We start from the raw sequence: 25,522 nt of genomic DNA, 5'->3' as shown, positions 1-25,522 counted from the left end.
GTGAAATGAGAAATATGGAAAAATATATTATGGGATCAGTTGAGACTAAATTGAGAATTAGGATGTTTTCAAATGCTAGATTAACTGGCAATGAATAATTAATGGTTGATACACAAATAAAATACACAAAGTTGTTGTGTTATATGTGAGGCTATGCCAGGGGTGGATAGCCAGATGACGTTGAATTATAAATGTTGTGTTTTCAAAGCTTAATAACATGTAGGCATGTTATTGTATGATAGCAAGTTTTGGAGACTGTGGTATGAAAATGAGAAGTGATTGTGAGTGTAAGCCTGTGAAGCTTGCTCTGTTGAAATTTTCACACAGTTTGCTGCATGTGTTGCTGTTATTGTTGTTGTCACAGTTGTGAGAATTGTCGTTTTTGCTAAAGTTGATTTTGTTGTTGTTGCTTTTGTTGTTCTTCAAAGTGGAAAATATTTTAAATTGGCAAATTGATAGAGACCACTGAATTTGTTAGAACAAAGCTGAAGAAAAATTTCAAATAGCAAAATCGATAAAAGAGAAAAAGTTGAATCTGGAATTGTTTGGAGAGATTAGCATGATAGGATCAGATCTTACAGTAAAATAGATTCAACTGTGCAAAAGGAGGATGAACCAGTTGATATGTTAATTGTTTGATATAGTATAGTTTGCAAGAGTTTTCTAAAAACAAATCACATTATGGTAGATAATGGATAAACAGGCTGAAAATATTGACAGCAGCTGAAATAATGCAAGGCTAAATGGAACTATACTACAAACAAAAATGTAGATGTGAGTGACCTCCAACACTCAGAGATTAGATAAATCGAGTACTCAGCTGAGAGTGGAGTAGAAGAAGAAAAGTAGAAGAATGTAGGGGAGAAAACAGACATTCTGGTGTGATGGAGAAGAGGAAGTGCATTGTGTTGGAAACAGGAATTGTGGTAGCGGAAAAGAAGGATGTAAGAGAGAGTTGAAAGACAAAATTGAATACATTAGAATGTTGGCGTTGTGGCAAGAAAGATTTTCGGCAAGTGGAAACAAATGGAAGAAGGTTGGCAGAACTAATGAGATAAGGATGGCAGAATTGTTACTGACAGACAAAAGGAGGCCATTGCAAAAGCCCAAAAACACAGACTAAAAGACAAATGATGTCATTTTTGAGGCTGAATAATTATTGTAACATATGGATTCAAAAAATTGTTTTGAATTGACTAGGCCACTGTTTGATCTCAGTTATGAAAAAAGCTGACGAGGCATTTGACAGCGTGAAATTGGAATTGGTTTAATTCATCCGTATTGACACTACCGGATTACAGCAAACCATTTGAGCAAAGAGTGACCGCTAAACAGGGATTCATGACTTCAGTTTTGTTGCAGAAGCATGACGGGAAACTGAGGCCAGTCAAATTTTACTCTGAGGAATTGGATGCAGTTGCTGGGCCAACCCCTGAAGGCGTTCAGGTGGTGCTGGCCGCAGCATTGGCAGTGGAGGCTTCAGTGGAGGTTGTGTTGTTTCAACCCCTCACGTTGAGGGTTCCCTATGTATTTGTTTTGTTGCTGGGGGGGAATATGTATGATCAGTTGTATATGGATTCACCTTTTATACTCAAAATGTTTGTGTTTTTTGTAAATGTTGTGATACCTGTTTTTGCAATAATGCGCAAGTTTATTTGTGACCACATAGAGGCAAATTTCTAGAACCACCCGAAGCATTTCATATGATATATATGGATGAGAGTAATTAGAAGTGACAATTGATTACATTTTGTGAAAAAAGCTGTTACAAAAGTTAGAGAACTGTTGAATATCAGGAGGGCTTGTTGAAAGAACGAATGGGACAGTCAAGGCCATACGCATAAAAACAATGCAAGTGATAAAGAGACAGCGACCAGATTGCATTCTTATTGTGGCCACAGAAATGAGATTTGTTCCGCTGAAGAAAAAACTTTATCACCATTTGAAATAGTATATGGAGGACCATATGGACTAGCAGACTTAACCCATGACCAGCCACCTAGTGGATGTTCTTTTCCAGTTCACATGAAAAGACTGTTTGGCACAAGGGAGATGCATAAGCACAATGACTGGCCAGTGTGTTCTATCCCACAGAAAACCCGGGTCCAGATCGGGGACCATGTGTTCCTCAAGGTGCTGACGACCTCGTTGGGACAGTGAATGCTGGGATGGCCCGTTCCAGATGATCGCAGCGACACCAACTGCGGTGAAAGTTGAAGGACGCGACGGGTGGATCCGCCAGTCGCAGTGCAAGATCCTTCGACCCCCTGCTGACGGGCCTAGCGACGCCAGTCCCTCGAAGTGAGGATGAGCACCCCCGAGTGCACGGACGGTGCACCAACGAAAGACCACAGTGGGAGAAAGGGTTTTTGTGGTAAACACACCCCTCTCAGGAGAATGGCCTGTCCGCCAGCACTCCTCCGAGCAGCATGCTGCTTGATGTTGGGCGGCGCTCTTGTGTCCGGACGACCAACAACGCCTACCTCAGACAGACAGCGTTTGCCCACCAGCGTCATGGGCAACCTCCAGCTCCAGACGGACATCACGGGAACAGCGATAAACGCTACGTTTGTTTCAGTGTTGAGAACTCCACCCATTGGTCCAAATGCAACACTGACAAACCACCAGTCCCAATCACCAGACAAACTTCCGTCTTTTTTTGATGCGATTGGCAAGCCTTGGAGCATTCCTGACAAAGACAAATTGATTGACAAAGCAAATGCAGCGGGTTCGCATTTGCCATATTTGGTGCTCTATTTCCAGTGACTGTGTACAAACACACCGATTTTTTTCAATGATGTCAATCATAAAGTATACTCGTCGACTGATATAACCGACGCACCTTATAATTATACCTTATAACGCACACAGCTTCACAACTACATGCTACTTCACTTATGACTATTCAAAACCGACAGGCACTCGACATGACTGGCAGAAAAGGGTGGCGTGTGCAAGCTTTTGCCATCAGGTGAATGTTGCGCATTTATTCCTTCACACACTTTGTCTAATGGCTCGTTGTCTGAGACACTGACACTGCTCAGGGAGTGCAGACTGAGGACTCTTAAGTATGGAGGGAGTTGAAGCTCAACCCCTTCCTGCAGTGGTTGCAGGACTTCTTAGGCAAATGGAAGGGCGTGGCTGTAGCCATTGCTTCTGTCATCATCTGCATTCTCTTGCTGTCATGTCTGCATAACCTGCGGTGTGCCCTTGTGTAAGACCTGTGCCACCAAAATCATGGATGCTGTTGGGGTTAGCAGCGCAAGTGACCGTGACCATGACTGACTATCAACCTATTGACTCTGACGACGATTCAACAACTGTCTGAACCATTCAAGATGCACCTACGGAAAAGATTTTAGACATAGGATGTTGATATGGTTTGTGATGTGTATATACATGTATTGGACCAAAAGGAGCTTTAGCTTTTGCTTTTTCTATTTTTCCTTGTAACAAGCTCTTGCTTGGGAAGGGTTTCTACCTTTTCCCACTGGGTTTTTGGGTAGTTTTCTTCCCACTCAAGCAATAGCTTTCGACATCGTTTGATGTGTTTTAATAATGATAATCAGGGGGGATATGTGAAGGGAATCATATATTAGGTTGTTATCATTATGTGCTTATTTCATTGTTACCCATTTATGCAATCCTAGTTCATCTTGACCCTGTCCTTAGATAGAGCTGTTGACGCACGAAAGTGTGAGCCGGGACCTTGGCCCAGCTGCCGGTGGCGCCCGGCTGGCTCTTTTGTTGTGTCTTGTAATCTGCTATGCTTTTGCTCAATAAAAGCCAGGGGGGGGACGGCTGGGCAGTGAAATTAGCGTTGGAAGACCCACGAGTTCATTTGCCCAAGCTTTTTTCCCTATGCCCGGCATAGAAAAGTCAATCTTGGCTGGTCTGAGTTACTCTTTTTGCTGTTTAAGCAGCTAGGCTTGTCCCAGTCTTCTTTTCTGAGATTTCTCTGACAGATACCTCCTTTTGTGTTCAACCTATACTAGTCGTTCCAACTTAAGGTGCTTCCCATAATTGGTAAGTCTGCTTAGAACACCCATGCATGAAAAATTTTCAATTTTTTTCTCCATTGTTTTACCCATAATTCCTTATTTCATTGTTCTCACCAACATTTTGTAATCATCTATCTTCGCCATTCTTCATCTGATTCTGACCATTCAAACTTTAATCGATCCCGACAATTCATTGGGTGTCTCAATTTTCCTCTTCCCATGATTCCAAATTTTCCCACAATTCCACATTTTGGAATCGTTGGAATCATAACGAACCAATTCATTTTCAATTAGGTCATTCTTTGTGTGTGCGTTCAGCCTTTGTGGAAGACTATTTAGCTACACAAAGTACTCCATTTCCCATGAGGTCGTCAGGCGTCCATCTCAGATACTTGACTACATAAACTGAGACTCCATTTACCAACAACCATCAGAGGCAGCCATCTTGGATATCTGATTAGACGTCTCAAGAGCGCTCAGCCCCACTTCTACCCAGGATGGCAGCCATCTTGGTTAACTCAGAACAATAAAAACGACTCTCTCCAAATGTTGAACATCCAAACTATTAAATATAATCTCCCAAAGTTCAGAATTTGAACATTTATAGTACTTTTTTCTTTTTACTTCTATACTATACTTCATATTTGAAACTTGTTTCTTCATTATATTTTCTAATAATTACCATACCTTTATATTAAGGGATTAATTTAATTTGATTTTGGACAGCGTTTTTTTTGCCCCCCCCCCCCCCCCCCCCTTCTCTCTCTCCTCTCTCTCTCACTCTTTCCGATTTTCAATTTTTTAGAGCGAAATTGCATCATCAAGACCTTGAATGACTGGCAACTAGTGATGTGAGAGGAAGCCCTCTGAACCTTGGAAACTATCAACTAATTGAAACCACACGTACCAACACTTCATTGTTTTATTTACGTGGTGCCATCAAAACTTCAATTAAGGCAATTAAGCCAGCAAAGCTATACTGTAGTGTCATTTTATTTTCTAATGCTATTTTTGACTAATTAATAGGCAGCAACCTGTTTGGGGTGAATTGACACGGTTTGTTCTAAAGACGTGTGCAATTGCTCGAGAACCAGTGCCAATAAATGAGAAAAATTATGTTTTTGCCGTTGCTAACGCCACAAGCTCTGTGGGGAAATCCATCGCGTTTTGCAGCGCTCTTTATGCTTTATACCTAGTTTTGTGCTCTCATTGTAGTATTTTTTGTTGTTGAGAAGGTACATGTTTACTGTGTGCCAAGGTGTCAGTTTGGACGATGTTTGTTTTCCCGCTCGTGATGGACTACAGACAGTCGAAGTTCCGCCTCATGAGCTGTAACTCAGAAAGTAGTTCTCAAGTCACTGCACCGAGGCGTGGTTTGGTCGCATGACATCTAGATAGATAATATGTTGTACTACATGATATTTTACACTATCATCACCAGTAATTTAAGTAAAAGTAAACAGAATAGGAATTTCATCATGAAGTATTAATTTGCATATGACTATAAAACTCACTCATTCGTGGGCTCGAAAGTCCACGGGGATCGGTTAAATGTTTTTCATTGAACGTAAGGAGTTGTGTCGTTTTTCAGATCGTTGTTTCATTTTGTTTCCTAATCGATTGATTGCATTGCATTATAAGACAGAAAGAGATAATTTTATAGATATTTAAAGATAAATAAATCAGAAAGACATATAACTATATGGATATTTATATATAGTTAAAGAAATATATCGACAGACAGACAAATGTATAGATTTATATGTACAGTATATATTACGAATAGACAATATCATATACTATGCCCAATTCCATAATATTGTGTTGCCGAGAAACCATGCACTCAAGACTTGTAATGCGTTTTGTGCATCTAAATATAAATGATGGGGGGGGGGGGGGGGGGGGGGGGTGTCACTTGACTTTTCAATACGATTTTGTTACGCTTCAATCAATGACCACGAGATGTCTGCCTTAAACCGTTTCTTCAAGGCTCCGAGCAACGAATCAGCGGTCGAGAAAAGATTCGGAGCTCCAAAGCCTCACTCGGCCATCACTATTTCTCGAATTGTCAGAAGTATTTGTTACAAGTCCCAAAGGCCTGGGATATCGTCTAATAATTTGCACCTGAAATTACAGGTAATGGGGAGGAAGATGATGACACGACGCGGAGTGGTTGTCATATCCTAATTTCCTCTCGACTCGAGTATTGTTGTTATTAATATGATCATCTTTTTTCCCCAAATACATTGTCTTACAACAGTAATGCTCTTTTGCGTCACCCACGTTGTTAAAAGTAGCGGTTAATCAAGTAATGACATCAGCAACCGCATAACGTCCATTTTCCCCATCGCTTTACATTAACTTATAGCGCACAAATGTCACGGATGTCGAAACTGCTCACGTGACAGTTGAAATGACAGCTTTTTTTTTCTTTTTCAGTTCTTTGTTGCTGATACAAAGCAACCGACGTTATGCGGTTTCCTGCATTGTCAGAAGTATTAAATGACTGTAATTTTCATTTACGTGCATGCATTTTTAAACCACCACGCGACCAGAAGAGAGTGTGAAGACGACAGGAAACTATTAAGAGCATAAAGCAGTTGCAGCGATGTCGGGCGGGTGTTGAGGCAAAAGAAATAATCATAAAATGAGACATTATCCCACTTCGTGGTTATTCATTTGACAAGAGAATTGTCACTGCAAAGGCAGAGAAGATTGGGTTTTGACAAGTGGAGCTGCATTTGTGGCGATGTCGTTTAGCAAATGACATCCAAATCTTCGTGCGAACTACAGTACTGTACTTGAGTTAGTACACTTCAGGAAGCGTGGAACATCACATATTTTATTACCGACCCACGCTTTTAATAACACTTGCCGCTCTACTGTTTTACACTTTCATGTCTTTGTTCATTTTGCCCATCATTTTTGGCAACAAATCTAAATAATATATTGTTACAAATGTTTTCGCGTAGCTACAGTGCAAAGACGCTTCGAAAAAAAGTTTTGTTCAAGACTTTCCAAGAGTCAGCGAAGGCAACATCAAAAGGTCACTATATGCACGTTCTTCCTGTTCCGGTTCATTGTACCCGGGCAATGTGAGAGGTAAGTGAAGTACGTATAAGCTGTTGCGATATTAATATTGGGATATGCTCTATCTACACTGCCCTAACTTACTGTAAACAGTAACGTTTATGTTCTATAAGCACTTTGTTGTTATTATAATGAGTCATTATTAATTGAACTTTGCTATGTTTTTAATGCGAAATGCTACGATGCTGAACCCACGTGTGCTACAGGTGGTAATTTGATGACGCATTTTACTCGTTACGCTCCATTTTTCGCTCCATTTTTCATCGGTTTGCACTCAGCAAGTAACTTCGCAGTGTGTTGCCTTGTGTGCCAAGTTTCTGCCATGCCTTGGGGAAATTTCTACAAAATGTCATTAACTTTATTTTAGTTTATTATTATTATCATTTTAACTTATCAAGCCATGACACCTCGTTTATCTACTGCTGGTTTTAAAAAAAGTGCAATAAATACACGATTGACAAAACATGATGAATAATTGGGATTTAAATAGTGACCAAAATAATTGTGATAATTATTTTGGACATTATCGTGCAGCCTTTTGATGATGAGTGTCTTACTGTGTAAATGTTTTAATTTATCCGGCAACGTTACAAAAAAAAAAAAAGTGCATCAAGATTAAGACCTTCAATGTATTTTTGTGTAGATTGTGTCACGTGTTCATCATTCTAGTGAGCACAGGTGTGTACAATTGGATTGGAATTTCATCCACACAATCTTAAAAAAAATACTTGCCATTGGTATTGATGAACTGAACAGTTAAATGTTGTCTCTGTTACCATCAGACCAAAAAAAAAAAAACTTTATTTCGACTGGAAAAAATATCTTGTGTAATTTCACAAAGTGGCCCAAAAATGTAGATATGATGATGATATTGATGTGTGTCTTATTGTAAAATTGTATAATTTATATCACATAGGTTTAAAAAAGGTGTTTGAAGGTGAAGCGCTCCCAATGTATCAATAATGTAGTTCTGCTCTGTATGGTTTGTGTCACATGCTCATAAAGGAATGTACTGAGTGACTGAAGAGGCCATCTGTGTGTCTTGAATTGATTGGCTCTTTTACCTAGGTACCTATCAGTACATAAACATGTCTGTCGGTACTGATCATCCTTCACATTGTCTGTGATGTAAGTTAAAGATTGCATCAACTGGTCCAAGACAGATACTAAATGCTTTCAATTCCATATGAAACTTAATGCATGTAGTAGTGCTACACGTATTGCAAGTGACCGTATCAAGGTGAGGTTTTTTACAATACATTGTGCATTTCTAGTAAAAACACACATCTGTATTTTGAGTAAAATATTATGCAAGTTATATCTTAGTTCTTTGCGTCTGCAGAATTAGCTGTAGGACTTCTGACCTGCTTTTTGAAAACAAGACATTGCTCCTACATTAATGTGTGTTAAATATACAGTAGAGATGGGTTGATGACGCCTTGTTGATTTGAAAACAGTCAAAGGTAAAACCTCTTAGAAATTTTAAGATTTTGAAGTTTTTACTATCAAATTTTAAAGTTTTTAAGCCTTGCCACTGTCTGATAAAAAAGAAAACAGCAACGTAGTCAACAGTCAATTCTGCCAACCCTCATAAAATAGCCACATTAAGGACATCTTGTGATCAAATTGTCATAGCACTTAGTTTACATTCTATAACATTCACTCTTCCATTTATGTCTGCCTAATTTATCTGACCAAGGGTACTGACAAGTAGGCAGATTGTCAGTGGGTTTTCACCTTTATTTTCAGTGATTGTCTAATTGCATACCAGACTTCATATTTTGGGGGAAATTATTTTAGAAAAACGTTAAAAAAAGGTGAAAATTAACATTTTTAATTCATTACTGACATGGTATGAGATGTGTATTGTATCAACGTTAAGGTCTGCTTACAAGCTAAATTATTTCTGTACTCTCACTGGCGATGTGATTTATCCAATTGCAAATGCACTTGCTAAAGTACCTGGAGGTCTGTAGTTCTTGATAACACATCATTTTTGAGCCCATAGATACAGTTGCCTTTGCATTGGATGGTGATGCCCATTCAAGATTGCATCAATTGGTGAACGTCAAAGAAAAGCATACAATTACAGAACAATGAAACTAGATGCATGTTTATGTGATACATATATTGTATGTGACCTTATCATAATGAGTATTTTGTGCAAATATATTGCACAGCCCTAGTAAACAATCTAAATATGTGTTTTGAGTGAAATGTTCCAGAGTTCATGTCTGTGTTGCTTTATGTGTCTACAGAGCCTGCTGTTGAATCCAGTTTTTCTCCCAACTTGAGGTGTGTGCAAATTACTTAACCATGTTCTGAACAGACTGTTGTGGCAACTATGGTGTTGTGCCAAACAAAGGTCAAACAAAAGACATTGTTCATGTTGAATGAGTGTTATGTTTGAATGTACACACTAAGCATTTTTTCAAATGACCACACATACGGTGCAGAAAGCGCGATTATGTTAGTCCACTCTGTTTACCTGTTATTCAACCTCTTGTGTATAAGTGATGCACAATAAGGTTAGTGTTCACACACTTGAAACATCCATTCATTTCTGTAGCTGATTTTGTGTCAGGCATCGACTGATAATAGATTCTGATGGTATGATAACCTTGCGCAAAAATATCACATTAGCAAATGTACACCTCTATTTATTTCCTTTGAATACCAATCATATTTTATTTTTTACAAAAATTAACTGCATATTCAGTAAATTAAGAAATATGTACCATGTTTAATACAAAAATTAAATGCATAAATATTTTAATATGGCAGTGTTTGCTTTTAGTTCCCCTTCAGTGGTAAGCTATTAAGAGGCTCCACCGCACTGTCATTAATGTTCACTGTGAGGCAGACTAGTTAAAAAAAATTATCCTGTATAATGAAATTTGTTTTCTAAATAACTTAGAATGCTATCAGCTCTAAACCTTAAAATAATACAATAAGCAATTTTGTTTTATTGACTTCATCATAAATTCACTGTTTGGATCACAAATGATCATTTGTCGTTGCCTTATTGAAGTCGTGGAAGGCGTGGTGTCAATGTTTTACATTGTTAGCAATCTTAAATTTCCCAAAAGTGGGCGATATAATCAAAATTCAGCATATATATTAGTTTACACACGCAAACGTGCCATTTTTTCCAACATGTTGTTTGTTTTATCATTCTTTTTTTTACCTTGCCAACAAGGTAAAAAAAAAAAAAAAAAAACTAGAGCTACAAGCAGCTATAACGGGCCCTTGCAGACATGAGCACGTTGAAGGATGAACAGTTCCGAGGTATGGACAAATTTGGGTATGAATGTATTCGTGCATATGCAGGCGAACTGTAGAGGTCAATGTTCTAGAAAAGGTAACATTTTTATTGTCTGTGGTGATTCTGAGGTGATTCTAGCACTATGATGGAATATATGTTTGTTGATGTCTGAAGGAATTGACTTTCAATCAACGTGTGAAGTCGTGAAAAGATGAGATCATCTGGGACAAACTGCATCAGCATTTACTGTTACGATAAATGGATGAGCACTGCTGAATAGGCCACGGCCATGATCAAGACATCATAATATTTGATGGAAGAAATTAAGCGTTTCTGAAGGCCTGTCTGAAAAAACTTCAGTAATATTACTTTGACAGGCTCAACAAGGTACCTATAAATGAAAATGTAATTTTTTTGCTGCCACCAGGTGGCGCCCGCACTACGAGCAAAAAAAGTGTGTTTGGCATTGTACTCCAAAAATGAAATTTAAAGAAGATCATCTTGGTCCAATTACATTAAGTTTTACCGGTCTGGCTAGACATCGGACTTTGAGGCAATGTAAAGGCCAGGCCCAAATTTGAAGTAATGAAACTTGAGATTCATAATGTTCGCTTTGTCTCAATATTCTCCTGACTAATTTTCAGTGAATTTGCTGAAAGCAGCAAAGCAAAGAACATGAAAGTGTAAAAACTATCTCTTTTGTCAGGCACCAGGTGTCGCTATTGGTACCATTAAATTGCTCAAACAGGATTAGCACAGTGCAAAAACTGAAATATTAAGCTTTTTAACACTGGTGGCATAGGAAATATGATTCAAGTATTTTGAAGCCCCGCCCCCATCATATAGGTTAGCCTACCTTGATGAAATTTTGCCCAATGGTGTTACTCTGTCAGGTAATGGAGCACCTCAAATGTGAATTTGATCGGGTTCAGGGTTTTGGTACTGAAAAATGTACAAAATCTGGCCAAATGCTACATTCAACAATTGATAACTCTGGTTCTGTACATCCTAACATATGGCGCTCTATGATGTTTTTGTAGGTCTTGAGGTCTTACATATACATATAAAATTACGTAGCTCTAGGTCAAACGGGTCAGAACTGACTCTTATTTTATGATCACCTGGGCTCAATTACAGTAAGTTTAGATGACTTGAGCAAACTCCGAATTTGGGGTTGCATACAGACCACCCACTTTATCATAAAGTCATAAAATTTGGATACCTTTAATCTCTAAGTCTCTATGCTATTCGGACAAATCATCAGTACATTTACTCTGACGGGCTTAGCACAACACATGAAAGTTTAAAAATTGACATTTTTGTCTGTGACTAGGTGGCGCTATCATTAAGTTGATAATCAACCATGCATGTATTTTAAAGCTATGATGAGTAAAATATCTGTAAAGTTTCAGATTTTTTAAAACTTGCACATTGGAGTTATTAGGGTTTTTGTTGCTCATGGCGAATGAAATTTGAGTTTAAAACACGTATTTTGAAGCCCCACCCCCATCATTTATGTTGGCCGATCTTCACAAAATTTTTCCCAAATGTTCCCCTATGTTAGATAATGGGGCACGCCAAATGTAAAGTTGATTGGGTCAAGGGTTTCGGTACCGAAAAATGTAGAAAATCGGGCCAAATTCTACATTCAACTATTGATAACTCTGGTTCTGTACATCCTAACATATGCTGCTCTATAATGTTTTTGTAGGTCTTGAGGTCCTACATATGCATAAAAAAATTCGTAGCTCGAGGTCAAACGGGAAAGAAGGGGCTGCCGTTTGAAGGATCATCTGGGCTTAATTACAGCAAGTTTTGCTGATTTGGGCAAACTCTGACTTTGAGGTGGCATACAGACCATCACCCTAATCACAAAGCCGTGAAATTTGAAAACCCATTTTATCTAAGTCTCGATGCTATTTGTACAAATTTTCTGTCCATTTACTCTTTTGGGCTTTGCACAATACATGAAAGTTTAAAAAATGACATTTTTGTCTGTAACTAGGTGGCGCTGTGAATAGTTTTAAAATTTATCATGCAGATTTTTTAAGGACATAACTAGTAAATTTTCTGTAAAGTGTCAGATTTTTTTGAAGCTTGCACATTGGAGTTATTAAGGTTTTTGTTGCTCTCGGCGAAGGAAATTTGACACAAATAATTTAAAGCCCCGCCCCCATCATATATGTTGGCCGATCTTCACGAAATTTCACCCAAACGTGGCCCTAAGCGTGATATTGGAGCACGCCAAATTTAAAGTTGATCGGCTTAATTGTTTAGGAGCTATAAAGAAGAATTTGCTACGTGCAAACATCCAAAAATGGTCCTAAAAGGCAAATAAAAAAATTCATAGCTCTGGTTCTGTACATCCTAGCATATGGTGTTCTCTAACTTTTTTGTAGGTCTTGAGGTGCTATATATGCCTAAAAAATTTCAAAGCTCTAGGTGAAACTGGCCGTGACCCCGGAGAAGTGTTCGACTCTAGGTGGCGCTAAAAATAATTTTTTTAGATTTTATGTATGAAAACACCAAAATACCTAATTTTACAGCAGGCCCGATGAGTGTGCAAATTTTGGTGACTTTTCATGCATGTTTAGGCCCTCACATTTACGATTTACTTTGGAGAATAATAATAATAACTAGAGCTGCAAGCAGCTATAAAGGGCCCTCACAGACCTGTGCACGTTGGGGTATGAACAGGTCGGGGTATGAACAAGGACTAATAACGATGAAAAAGTAGTTGTAGATGACTTCAGTGCAGGACTCTTACCAAATATGTAAAAATTTGACAAGGTGGGACAAGGTGGGTGGAGTTACTGCAGCTTTTATTGTTCCAATTCTGTGACTTATAATGCCATATAGGCCACACCCACTGTCGAAACATCGTACTGATATGTGGAGGGAATAAGGCATGGCCACTGGCTTTTCAGAAAACATTTAAGGGATATCACTTCAAGGGGCTCAGCAGAGTATATAAAAACATTAAGGATTTGCTATATTGTTGCTGCCACTAGGTGGCGCTCGTACTATGATAAAAAATAGGCTTGTAGGTGTGTTTCACATTGGACTCCCATTCCATATACGAAGTTTTAAAAATATCAGATGGTCTAGGTCCAATTACAGCAGCTTTTACCGTTTTCGCGAGACATCGGATTTTGAGTTGGCATAGAGGCCACGCCCTTTAATGAAAAGTCATAAAAGTTGAGAACCTAAATGTTCCAATGTGTCATAGCTTTTCTGACCATTTTTGAGTTCATTTAGTCAAACAGGCATTTTGACTTAATAACTCACTCGTGGCGAAGGAAAAATTGAACACATAATTTGAAGCCACGCCCCTATCATATATGTCAGCGGATCTGCACCAAATTTTGCCCAATTGTGCCCCTATGTCGAATTATAGACCACAGCAAATTTAAAGGCGATTGGGTAAAGCGTTAAGGAGAAACAAGGAGCAGTTTTGGACCTGCAAATGTGCAAAAATGGGCCAAAAATGCACATTCAAAAATTCATAACTCTTTTTCTGTACATCTGAGCACATGGCTCGCGCTGACTTTTTTGTAGGTCTCTCGGTCCTACATATGCCTAAAAATTTTCGTAGCTGTAGGTCAAACAGGCCGGGACCCGGTGCACTTTTTCGACCTTAGGTGGCGCTGCACAGCCATTTTTTTTGCATTGTTCGGGAAACACAAAACTATCAAATTTTTCACCGGGCCCGGCAAATGTGCAAATTTTGGTGACTTTTCGTGCATGTTTAGGCCCTCAAAAATGGAAAAGCGCTGCACAGTAAATAATAATAATAATAATAATAATAATAATCCGGAGAAAAACAAGAGGGCTCTCGCAGCGGTAGCTGCTCGGGCCCTAATAATAATAATAATAATAATAATCCAGAGAAAAACAAGAGGGCTCTCGCAGCGGTAGCTGCTCGGGCCCTAATAATAATAATAACTAGAGCTGCAAGCAGCTATAAAGGGCCCTCGCAGACCTGTGCACGTCGGGGTATGAACAGGTCGGGGTATGAACAAGGACTATGAACGATGAAAAAGTAGTTGTAGATGACTTCAGTGCAGGACTCTTACCAAATATGTAAAATTTAGACAAGGTGGGACAATGTGGGTGGAGTTACTGCAGCTTTTATTGTTCCAATTTTGTGACTTTTAATGCCATATAGGCCACACCCACTGTCGAAACATCATACTGATTTGTGGAGGGCATAAGGCATGGCCACTGGCTTTTCAAAAAACATTTAAGGGATATCACTTCAAGGGGTTCAGCAGAGTACATAAAAACATTAAGGATTTGCTATATTTTTTGCTGCCACTAGGTGGCGCTCGTACTATGATAAAAATTAGGCTTGTAGGTGTGTTTCACATTGGACTCCCATCCCCATATACGAAATTTTAAAAATATCAGATCGTCTAGGTCCAATTACAGCAACTTTTAATGTTTTCGCGAGACATCCGATTTTGAGTTGGCATAGAGGCCACGCCCTCGTCACGGCCACGCTGTACGTCAAACCAAAGAGGATTGACTGTAATCTTTGGACTAATGACATTTTTTGCAGCCACTAGGTGGCGCTAGCTTTAAACTGGAATATATTTTTGTCGATATGTTCCGGAGAATATTTTCATCCAATGTGTGAAATTTTGAGAAGATCAGATCATCTGGGTCAAATTACAGCAACTTTTACTGGACAGATAAAGTTTCGGAATGAAAATGGTCGTAGAGGCCACGCCCATGATCGAAACTTCGTAAAATGTGGTGGAGGTCAGCAAGGCTGTCTAGAGGCTTTTCAGATGTAATTTCAGCGATATTACTTTAAAGGGCTCAGCTAAACACATAAAAACGTTTAAAAAATGTTATATTTTTGGCTGCCACTAGGTGGCGCTCGCACTATAACAAAAAATACGTTGATAGGTGAATTTCGCATTGGAAACCCATCAAATATATGAAGTTTAGAAAAGATAAGACTTTCTGGGACCAAACACAGCAACTTTGTTCGTTTTGGCGAGTCATCTGACTTTGAAGTGGCGTGCAGACTACGCCCATTATCGAAATGTCGTAAAATTTTAAAACCTTAATATTCCATGTCTTAATGATATTCTGACCAATTTTCATTTGTTTTACTCAAACAGACTGAGCACAATACATGAAAGTGTAATATATGACATTTTAATCAACCACTTGGTGGCGCTAGTGGGTATTTAAAAAACCTTTTTTTAAAAGTGTTAAAGACATAAGTTTCCATGTGTCTATGAAGTTTTAGATTTTTTTAAGCTAGTACATCAAAGTTATTAAGGTTTTTGTCCCTCTTGGCGAAGGAAAAATTGAACACATAATTTGAAGCCACGCCCCTATCATATATGTCATCGGATATGCACCAAATTTTGCCCACTTGTGCCCCTATGTGTGAATATGGACCACAGCAAATTTGAAGGTGATTGAGTAAAGCGTTTAGGAGAAACAAGGAGCAGTTTGGGACCTGCAAACGTGCAAAAATGGGCCAAAAATGCACATTCAAAAATTCATAACTGTTTTTCTGTACATCTGAGCACATGGCTCGCGCTGACTTTTTTGTAGGTCTCTAGGTCCTACATATGCCAAAAAATTTTCGTAGCTCTAGGTCAAACGGGCCTGGACCAGGTGCACTTTTTTGACCTTAGGTGGCGCTGCAGAGCCATTTTTTTTTGCATTTTTTTGGGAAACACAAAAATATCCAATTTTTCACCGGGCCCGACAAATGTGCAAATTTTGGTGACTTTTCGTGCATGTTTAGGCCCTCAAAATTGGAAAAGCGCTGCACAGTAAATAATAATAATAACTAGAGCTGCAAGCAGCTATAAAGGGCCCTCGCAGACCTGTGCACGTTGGGGTATGAACAGGTCGGGGTATGAACAAGGACTATGAATGATGAAAAATTAGTTGTAGATCCCTTCAGTGCAGGACTCTTACCAAATATGTAAAATTTAGACAAGGTGGGACAATGTGGGTGGAGTAACTGCAGCTTTTATTGTTCCAATTTTGTGACTTTCAATGCCATATAGGCCACACCCACTGTCGAAACATCGTAGTGATTTGTGGAGGGCATAAGGCATGGCCACTGGCTTTTCAGAAAACATTTAAGGGATATCACTTCAAGGGGCTCAGCAGAGTACATAAAAATATTAAGGATTTGCTATATTTTTTGCTGCCACTAGGTGGCGCTCGTACTATGATAAAAATCAGACTTGTAGGTGTGTTTCACATTGGACTCCCATCCCATATACGAAGTTTAAAAAATACCAGATCGTCTAGGTCCAATTACAGCAACTTTTACCGTTTTCGCGAGACATGGGATTTTGAGTTGGCATAGAGGCAACGCCCTTTATTGAAAAGTCATAAAAGTTGAGAACCTTAATGTGTCATAGCTTTTCTGACCATTTTTTAGTTCATTTAGTCAAACAGGCATTTCACAGTACATAAAAGTATAAAAAATGAGATTTTTGTCCGCCACTGCGTGGTGCTGTAAATGATTTGAAAGTTTATCACATAGCTGTATTATTGCATGACTTTTAAAGTCCCAGGAAAGTTTCAGATGGTTTGAAGCTGCCATAGCTGAGTTATTAAGATTTTTGTCACTCTTGGAGAAGCAAGTATTAGACATAATTTAAAGCGCCGCCCCCATCTTGTATGTCAAGAGATCTTCACGATATTTGGACTATGTGTGCCCCTCAGTTGGATAATGATTCATGCCAAAGTTGAAGGTAATGGGGTGAATCGTTTAAGAGAAAAAGGCACTAGTTTGAGACCAGCTAATGTCTAAGAATGGGACAAAACTGCACATTAAAAAAATTCATAACAATTTTTCTGTACATCCTAGCACATCACTTCTTTTGACTTTTTTGTAGGTCTTTCAGTCCTTCATTTGCCTACAAAGTTTCATAGCTGTAGGTCAAACCAAACAGGATTGACTGTAATCTTTCGACTAATGACATTTTTTGCAGCCACTAGGTGACGCTAGCTTTAAACTGGAATATATTTTTGTCTATATGTTCAGGAAAATATTTTCATCCAATGTGTGAAATTGTGAGAAGATCAGATCATCTGGGTCAAATTACAGCAACTTTTATTGGACCAATAAAGTTTCGGAATGAAAATGGTCGTAGAGGCCACGCCCATTATCGAAACTTTGTAAAAATTAGTGGAGGTCAGCAAGGCTGTCTAGAGGCTTTTCAGACTTAATTTCAGCGATATTACTTCAAGGGGCTCAGCTAAACACATAAAAACGTTTAAAAAATGCTATATTTTTGGCTGCCACTAGGTGGCGCTCGCTTTATAACAAAAAATACGTTGAAAGGTGTATTCCGCATTGGAAACCCATCAAATCTATGAAGTTTAGAAAAGATAAGACCATCTGGGACCAAACACAGCAACTTTGTTCGTTTTGGCGAGACATCAGACTGACATTTTTGTTTGCCACTAGATGGCCTTATAAGCAATTGAAGATCTTTTGAAACACATGTGTTAAGGGCTTAAGTCTTCATTTGTGTGTGAAGTTTCAGATTTTTCCAAGCTTGTAAAGCTGAGTTATAAAGGTTTGTTTCACATGTGGCAAAGTAATCATCAAAGGCATAATATGAAGCCCCGCCCCCAACATATTTGATGGCGGATCTTCACAAAAATTTGATCAATTGTGCCTCACAGTCAGATAAAAAATCACAGCAAATTTGAAGTCGATCGGGTCAAGCATTTGGGAGAAAAAAGGAGCAGTTCGGGACCTGCAAATGAGCAAAAACGGGCCAAAAGTGCACATTCAAAAATTCATAACTCTCTTTCTGTACATCTGAGCACATGGCTCGCGCTGACTTTTTTGTAGGGCTCGAGGTCCTACATAAGGCTACAAATTTTTGGAGCTCTAGGTCAAACGGGCTGGGAGTGAGAGGCTATTTTCCACTCATAAGGCCATTTTGGGGCTAATTACAGCCACTTTTTTCGTTTTGGCGAGTCATCTGACTTTGAGGTGGCGTGCAGACTACGCCCATTATTAAAAAGTCATAAAATTTTGAAACCTCAATATTCCATGTCTTATTGATATTCTGACCAATTTTCATTTGTTTTACTCAAACAGACTGAGCACAATACATGAAAGTGTAAAAAATTACATTTTAATCAACCACTAGGCGGCGCTAGTAGGTATTTAAAAAAACTTTTTTTAAAGGTGTTAAAGACATAAGTGTTCATGTGTCTATGAAGTTTTAGATTTTTTTAAGCTAGTACATCAAAGTTATTAAGGTTTTTGTCCCTCTTGGCGAAGGAAAAATTGAACACATTATTTGAAGCCACGCCCCTATCATATATGTCAGCGGATCTGCACCAAATTTCGCCCACTTGTGCCCCTATGTGTGAATATGGACCACAGCAAATTTGAAGGTGATTGAGTAAAGCGTTTAGGAGAAACAAGGAGCAGTTTGGGACCTGCAAACGTGCAAAAATGGGCCAAAAATGCACATTCAAAAATTCATAACTCTTTTTCTGTACATCTGAGCACATGGCTCGCGCTGACTTTTTTGTAGGTCTCTAGGTCCTACATATGCCTAAAAATTTTCGTAGCTCTAGGTCAAACGGGCCGGGACCAGGTGCACTTTTTCGACCTTAGGTGGCGCTGCAGAGCCATTTTTTTTGCATTGTTTTGGGAAACACAAAAATATCCAATTTTTCACCGGGCCCGACAAATGTGCAAATTTTGGTGACTTTTTGTGCATGTTTAGGCCCTCAAAAATGGAAAAGCGCTGCACAGTAAATAATAATAATAATAATAATAATAATAATAATAATAATAATAAGAATAATAATCTGGAGAAAAACAAGAGGGCTCTCGCAGCGGTAGCTGCTCGGGCCCTAACTAGAGCTGCAAGCAGCTATAAAGGGCCCTCGCAGACCTGTGCACGTTGGGGTATGAACAGGTCGGGGTATGAACAAGGACTATGAATGATGAAAAATTTGTTGTAGATCACTTCAGTGCAGGACTATTACCAATTATGTAAAATTTAGACAAGGTGGGACAATGTGTGTGGAGTTACTGCAGCTTTTATTGTTCCAATTTTGTGACTTTCAATGCCATATAGGCCACACCCACTATCGAAACATTGTACTGTTTTGTGGGGGGCATAAGGCATGGCCACTGGCTTTTCAGAAAACATTTAAGGGATATCACTTCAAGGGGCTCAGCAGAGGACATAAAAACATTAAGGATTTGCTATATTTTTTGTTGCCACTAGGTGGCGCTCGTACTGTGATAAAAAATAGGCTTGTAGGTGTGTTTCACATTGGACTCCCATCCCATATATGAAGTTTTGCAAACATCAGATCATCTAGGTCCAATTACAGCAACTTTTACCGTTTTGGGGAGACATCAAACTTTGAGTTTGCATAGAGGCCACGCCCTTTAATGAAAAGTCATAAAATTTGAGAACCTTAATGTTCCAATGTGTCATAGCTTTTCTGACCATTTTTTAGTTCATTTAGTCCAACAGGCATTTCACAGTACATGAAAGTATAAAAAATGAGATTTTTGTCCGCCACTGGGTGGCGCTGTAAATGATTTGAAAGTTTATCACATAGCTGTATTATTGCATTACTTTTAAAGGCCCAGGAAAGTTTGAGATGGTTTGAAGCTGTCATAGCTGAGTAATTAAGATTTTTGTCACTCTTGGCGAAGGAAGTATTAAACATAATTTGAAGCTCCGCCCCCATCTTTTATGTCAAGAGACCTTCACGATATTTGGACTGTGTGTGCCCCTCAGTTGGGTAATGATTCATGCCAAAGTTGAAGGTAATGGGGTGAATCGTTTAAGAGAAAAAGGCACTAGTTTGAGACCAGCTAATGTCTAAGAATGGGACAAAACTGCACAATAAAAAAATTCATAACAATTTTTCTGTACATCCTAGCACATCACTTCTACTGACTTTTTTGAAGGTCTTGCAGTCCTTCATTTGCCTACAAAGTTTCATAGCTGTAGGTCAAACCAAACAGGATTGACTGTAATCTTTCGACTAATGACATTTTTTGCAGCCACTAGGTGGCGCCAGCTTTAAACTAGAATATATTTTTGTCGATATGTTCAGGAGAATATTTTCATCCAATGTGTGAAATTGTGAGAAGATCAGATCATCTGGGTCAAATTACAGCAACTTTTACTGGACAGATAAAGCTTCGGAATGAAAATGGTCATAGAGGCCACGCCCATTATCAAAACTTCGTAAAATTTGGTGGAGGTCAGCAAGGCTGTCTAGAGGCTTTTCAGACTTAATTTCAGCTATATAACTTCAAAGGGCTCAGCTAAACACATAAAAACGTTTAAAAAATGATATATTTTTGGCTGCCACTAGGTGGCGCTCGCACTATAACAAAAAATACGTTGATAGGTGTATTCCGCATTGGAAATCCATCAAATATATGAAGTTTAGAAAAGATAAGACCATCTGGGACCAAACAGAGCAACTTTGTTCGTTTTGGCAAGACATCAGACTGACATTTATGTTTGCCACTAGATGGCCTTATAAGCAATTGAAGATTTTTTTAAACACTTGTGTTAAGGGCTTGAGTCTTCATGTGTCTGTGAAGTTTCAGTTTTTTTTAAAATTGTAAAGCTGAGTTATAAAGGTTTGTTTCACATGTGGCAAAGTAATCATCAAAGGCATACTATAAAGCTCCGCCCCCAACATATTTGATGGCGGATCATCACAAAAATTTGAACAATTGTGCCTCACAGTCAGATAAAACATCACAGCAAATTTGAAGTCGATCGGGTCAAGCGTTTGGGAGAAAAAAGGAGCAGTTCGGGACCTGCAAATGAGCAAAAACGGGCCAAAAGTGCACATTCAAAAATTCATAACTCTCTTTCTGTACATCTGAGCACATGGCTCGCGCTGACTTTTTTGTAGGGCTCAAGGTCCTACATAACGCTACAAATTTTTGGATCTCTAGGTCAAACGGGCCGGGAGTGAGAGGCTATTTTCCACTCATAAGGCCATTTTGGGGCCAATTACAGCCACTTTTTTCGTTTTGGCGAGTCATCTGACTTTGAGGTGGCGTGCAGACTACGCCCATTATCGAAAAGTCGTAAAATTTTAAAACCTTAATATTCCATGTCTTAATGATATTCTGACCAATTTTCATTTGTTTTACTCAAACTGACTGAGCACAATACATGAAAGTGTAAAAAATGACATTTTAATCAACCACTAGGCGGCGCTAGTAGGTATTTAAAAAAACTTTTTTTAAAGGTGTTAAAGACATAAGTTTCCATGTGTCTATGAAGTTTTAGATTTTTTTTAAGCTAGTACATCAAAGTTATTAAGGTTTTTGTCCCTCTTGGCGAAGGAAAAATTGAACACATAATTTGAAGCCACGCCCCTATCATATATGTCAGCGGATCTGCACCAAATTTTGCCCACTTGTGCCCCTATGTGTGAATATGGACCACAGGAAATTTGAAGGTGATTGAGTAAAGCGTTTAGGAGAAACAAGGAGCAGTTTGGGACCTGCAAACGTGCAAAAATGGGCCAAAAATGCACATTCAAAAATTCATAACTCTTTTTCTGTACATCTGAGCACATGGCTCGCGCTGACTTTTTTGTAGGTCTCTAGGTCCTACATATGCCTAAAAATTTTCGTAGCTCTAGGTCAAACGGGCCGGGACCAGGTGCACTTTTTCAACCTTAGGTGGCGCTGCAGAGCCTTTTTTTTTGCATTGTTTTGGGAAACACAAAAATATCCAATTTTTCACCGGGCCCGACAAATGTGCAAATTTTGGTGACTTTTCGTGCATGTTTAGGCCCTCAAAAATGGAAAAGCGCTGCACAGTAAATAATAATAATAATAACTAGAGCTGCAAGCAGCTATAAAGGGCCCTCGCAGACCTGTGCACGTTGGGGTATTAACAGGTCAGAGTATGAACAAGGACTCTGAACGATGAAAAAAGTAGTTGTAGATGACTTCAGTGCAGGACTCTTACCAAATATGTAAAATTTAGACAAGGTGGGACAATGTGGGTGGAGTTACTGCAGCTTTTATTGTTCCAATTTTGTGACTTTCAATGCGATATAGGCCACATTCACTGTCGAAACATCGTACTGATTTGTGGAGGGCATAAGGCATGGCCACTGGCTTTTCAAAAAACATTTAAGGGATGTCACTTCAAGGGGCTCAGCAGAGTACATAGAAACATTAAGGATTTGCTATATTTTTTGCTGCCACTAGGTGGCGCTCGTACTATGATAAAAAATAGGCTTGTAGGTGTGTTTCACATTGGACTCCCATCCCATATACGAAGTTTTAAAAATATAAGATCGTCTAGGTCCAATTACAGCAACTTTTACCGTTTTCGCGAGACAGCGGATTTTGAGTTGGCATAGAGGCGACACCCTTTAATGAAAAGTCATAAAAGTTGAGAACCTTAATGTTCCAATGTATCATAGCCTTTCTGACCATTTTTGAGTTCATTTAGTCAAACAGGCATTTCACAGTACATAAAAGTATAAAAAATGAGATTTTTTTCCGCCACTGGGTGGCACTGTAAATGATTTGAAAGTTTATCACATAGCTGTATTATTGCATTACTTTTAAAGTCCCAGGAAAGTTTCAGATGGTTTGAAGCTGTCATAGCTGAGTTATTAAGATTTTTGTCACTCTTGGCGAAGGAAGTATTAAACATAATTTGAAGCTCCGCCCCCATCTTTTATGTCAAGAGATCTTCATGATATTTGGACTATGTGTGCCCCTCAGTTGGATAATGATTCATGCCAAAGTTAAAGGTAATGGGGTGAATCGTTTAAGAGAAAAAGGCACTAGTTTGAGACCAGCTAATGTCTAAGAATGGGACAAAACTGCACATTAAAAAAATTCATAACAATTTTTCTGTACATCCTAGCACATCACTTCTATTGACTTTTTTGTAGGTCTTACAGTCCTTCATTTGCCTACAAAGTTTCATAGCTGTAGGTCAAACAAAACCGGATTGACTGTAATCTTTGGACTAATGACATTTTTTGCAGCCACTAGGTGGTGCTAGCTTTAAAGTGGAATATATTTTTGTCGATATGTTCAGGAGAATATTTTCATCCAATGTGTGAAATTGTGAGAAGATCAGATCATCTGGGTCAAATTACAGCAACTTTTACTGGACAGATAAAGCTTCGGAATGAAAATGGTCGTAGAGGCCACGCCCATTATCGAAACTTCGTAAAAATTGGTGGAGAGCAGCAGGGCTGTCTAGAGGCTTTTCAGACTTAATTTCAGCAATATTACATCAAAGGGCTCAGCTAAACACATAAAAACGTTTAAAAAATGCTATATTTTTGGCTGCCACTAGGTGGCGCTCGTACTATGACAAAAAATACGTTGATAGGTGTATTCCGCATTGGAAACCCATCAAATATATGAAGTTTAGAAAAGAAAAGACCATCTGGGTCCAAAAACAGCAACTTTGTTCGTTTTGGCCAGACATCAGACTGACATTTTTGTTTGCCACTAGATGGCCTTATAAGCAATTGAAGATTTTTTTAAACACTTGTGTTAAGGGCTCAAGTCTTCATGTGTATGTGAAGTTTCAGATTTTTCTAAGCTTGTAAAGCTGAGTTATAAAGGTTTGTTTCACATGTGGCAAAGTAATCATCAAAGGCATAATATGAAGCCCCGCCCCCAACATATTTGATGGCGGATCATCCCGAAAATTTGAACAATTGTGCCTCACAGTCAGATCAAACATCACAGCAAATGTGAAGTCGATCGGGTCAAGCGTTTGGGAGAAAAAAGGAGCAGTTCGGGACCTGCAAATGAGCAGAAACGGGCCAAAAGTGCACATTCAAAAATTCATAACTCTCTTTCTGTACATCTGAGCACATGGCTCGCGCTGACTTTTTTGTAGGGCTCGAGGTCCTACATAAGACTACAAATTTTTGGAGCTCTAGGTCAAACGGGCCGGGAGTGAGAGGCTATTTTCCACTCATAAGGCCATTTTGGGGCCAATTACAGCCACTTTTTTCGTTTTGGCGAGTCATCTGACTTTGAGGTGGCGTGCAGACTACGCCCATTATCGAAAAGTCGTAAAATTTTAAAACCTTAATATTCCATGTCTTAATGATATTCTGACCAATTTTCATTTGTTTTACTCAAACAGACTGAGCACAATACATGAAAGTGTAAAAAATGACATTTTAATCAACCACTAGGCGGCGCTAGTAGGTATTTAAAAAAACTTTTTTTAAAGGTGTTAAAGACATAAGTTTCCATGTGTCTATGAAATTTTAGATTTTTTTAAGCTAGTACATCAAAGTTATTAAGGTTTTTGTCACTCTTGGCGAAGGAAAAATTGAACACATAATTTGAAGCCACGCCCCTATCATATATGTCAGCGGATCTGCACCAAATTTTGCCCACTTGTGCCCCTATGTGTGAATATGGACCACAGCAAATTTGAAGGCGATTGAGTAAAGCGTTTGGGAGAAACAAGGAGCAGTTTGGGACCTGCAAACGTGCAAAAATGGGCCAAAAATGCACATTCAAAAATTCATAACTCTTTTTCTGTACATCTGAGCACATGGCTCGCGCTGACTTTTTTGTAGGTCTCTAGGTCCTACATATGTCTAAAAATTTTCGTAGCTCTAGGTCAAACGGGCCGGGACCAGGTGCACTTTTTCGACCTTAGGTGGCGCTGCAGAGCCATTTTTTTTGCATTGTTTTGGGAAACACAAAAATATCCAATTTTTCACCGGGCCCGACAAATGTGCAAATTTTGGTGACTTTTCGTGCATGTTTAGGCCCTCAAAAATGGAAAAGCGCTGCACAGTAAATAATAATAATAATAATAATCTGGAGAAAAACAAGAGGGCTCTCGCAGCGGTAGCTGCCCGCCCTAATAATAATCTGGAGAAAAACAAGAGGGCTCTCGCAGCGGTAGCTGCTCGGGCCCTAACTAGAGCTGCAAGCAGCTATAAAGGGCCCTCGCAGACCTGTGCACGTTGGGGTATGAACAGGTCGGGGTATGAACAAGGACTATGAATGATGAAAAATTAGTTGTAGATCCCTTCAGTGCAGGACTATTACCAAATATGTAAAATTTAGACAAGGTGGGACAATGTGGGTGGCGTTACTGCAGCTTTTATTGTTCCAATTTAGTGACTTTCAATG

The 25,522-nt window shown here is 39.0% G+C and overlaps 1 pseudogene across 1 annotated transcript in view; it reads left to right on the top strand.

Moving 5' to 3' along the window:
* LOC148417560 (uncharacterized) overlaps positions 1–25,522 on the top strand; it is an 83,461-nt pseudogene that overhangs the window by 19,859 nt on the left and 38,080 nt on the right. The window contains exon 2 of the transcript XR_015866645.1: positions 9,350–9,386. The product of XR_015866645.1 is annotated as an uncharacterized LOC148417560 (transcript). The remainder of the gene's footprint in view (positions 1–9,349; positions 9,387–25,522) is intronic.

The sequence above is a fragment of the Hippichthys cyanospilos genome, chromosome 9 (genome assembly GCF_059441005.1).
Source record: "Hippichthys cyanospilos isolate Australia breed blue-spotted pipefish chromosome 9, RoL_Hcya_1.0, whole genome shotgun sequence".
Lineage (NCBI taxonomy): Eukaryota > Metazoa > Chordata > Actinopteri > Syngnathiformes > Syngnathidae > Hippichthys > Hippichthys cyanospilos.
This window is presented reverse-complemented; position numbering and strand designations above follow the sequence as displayed.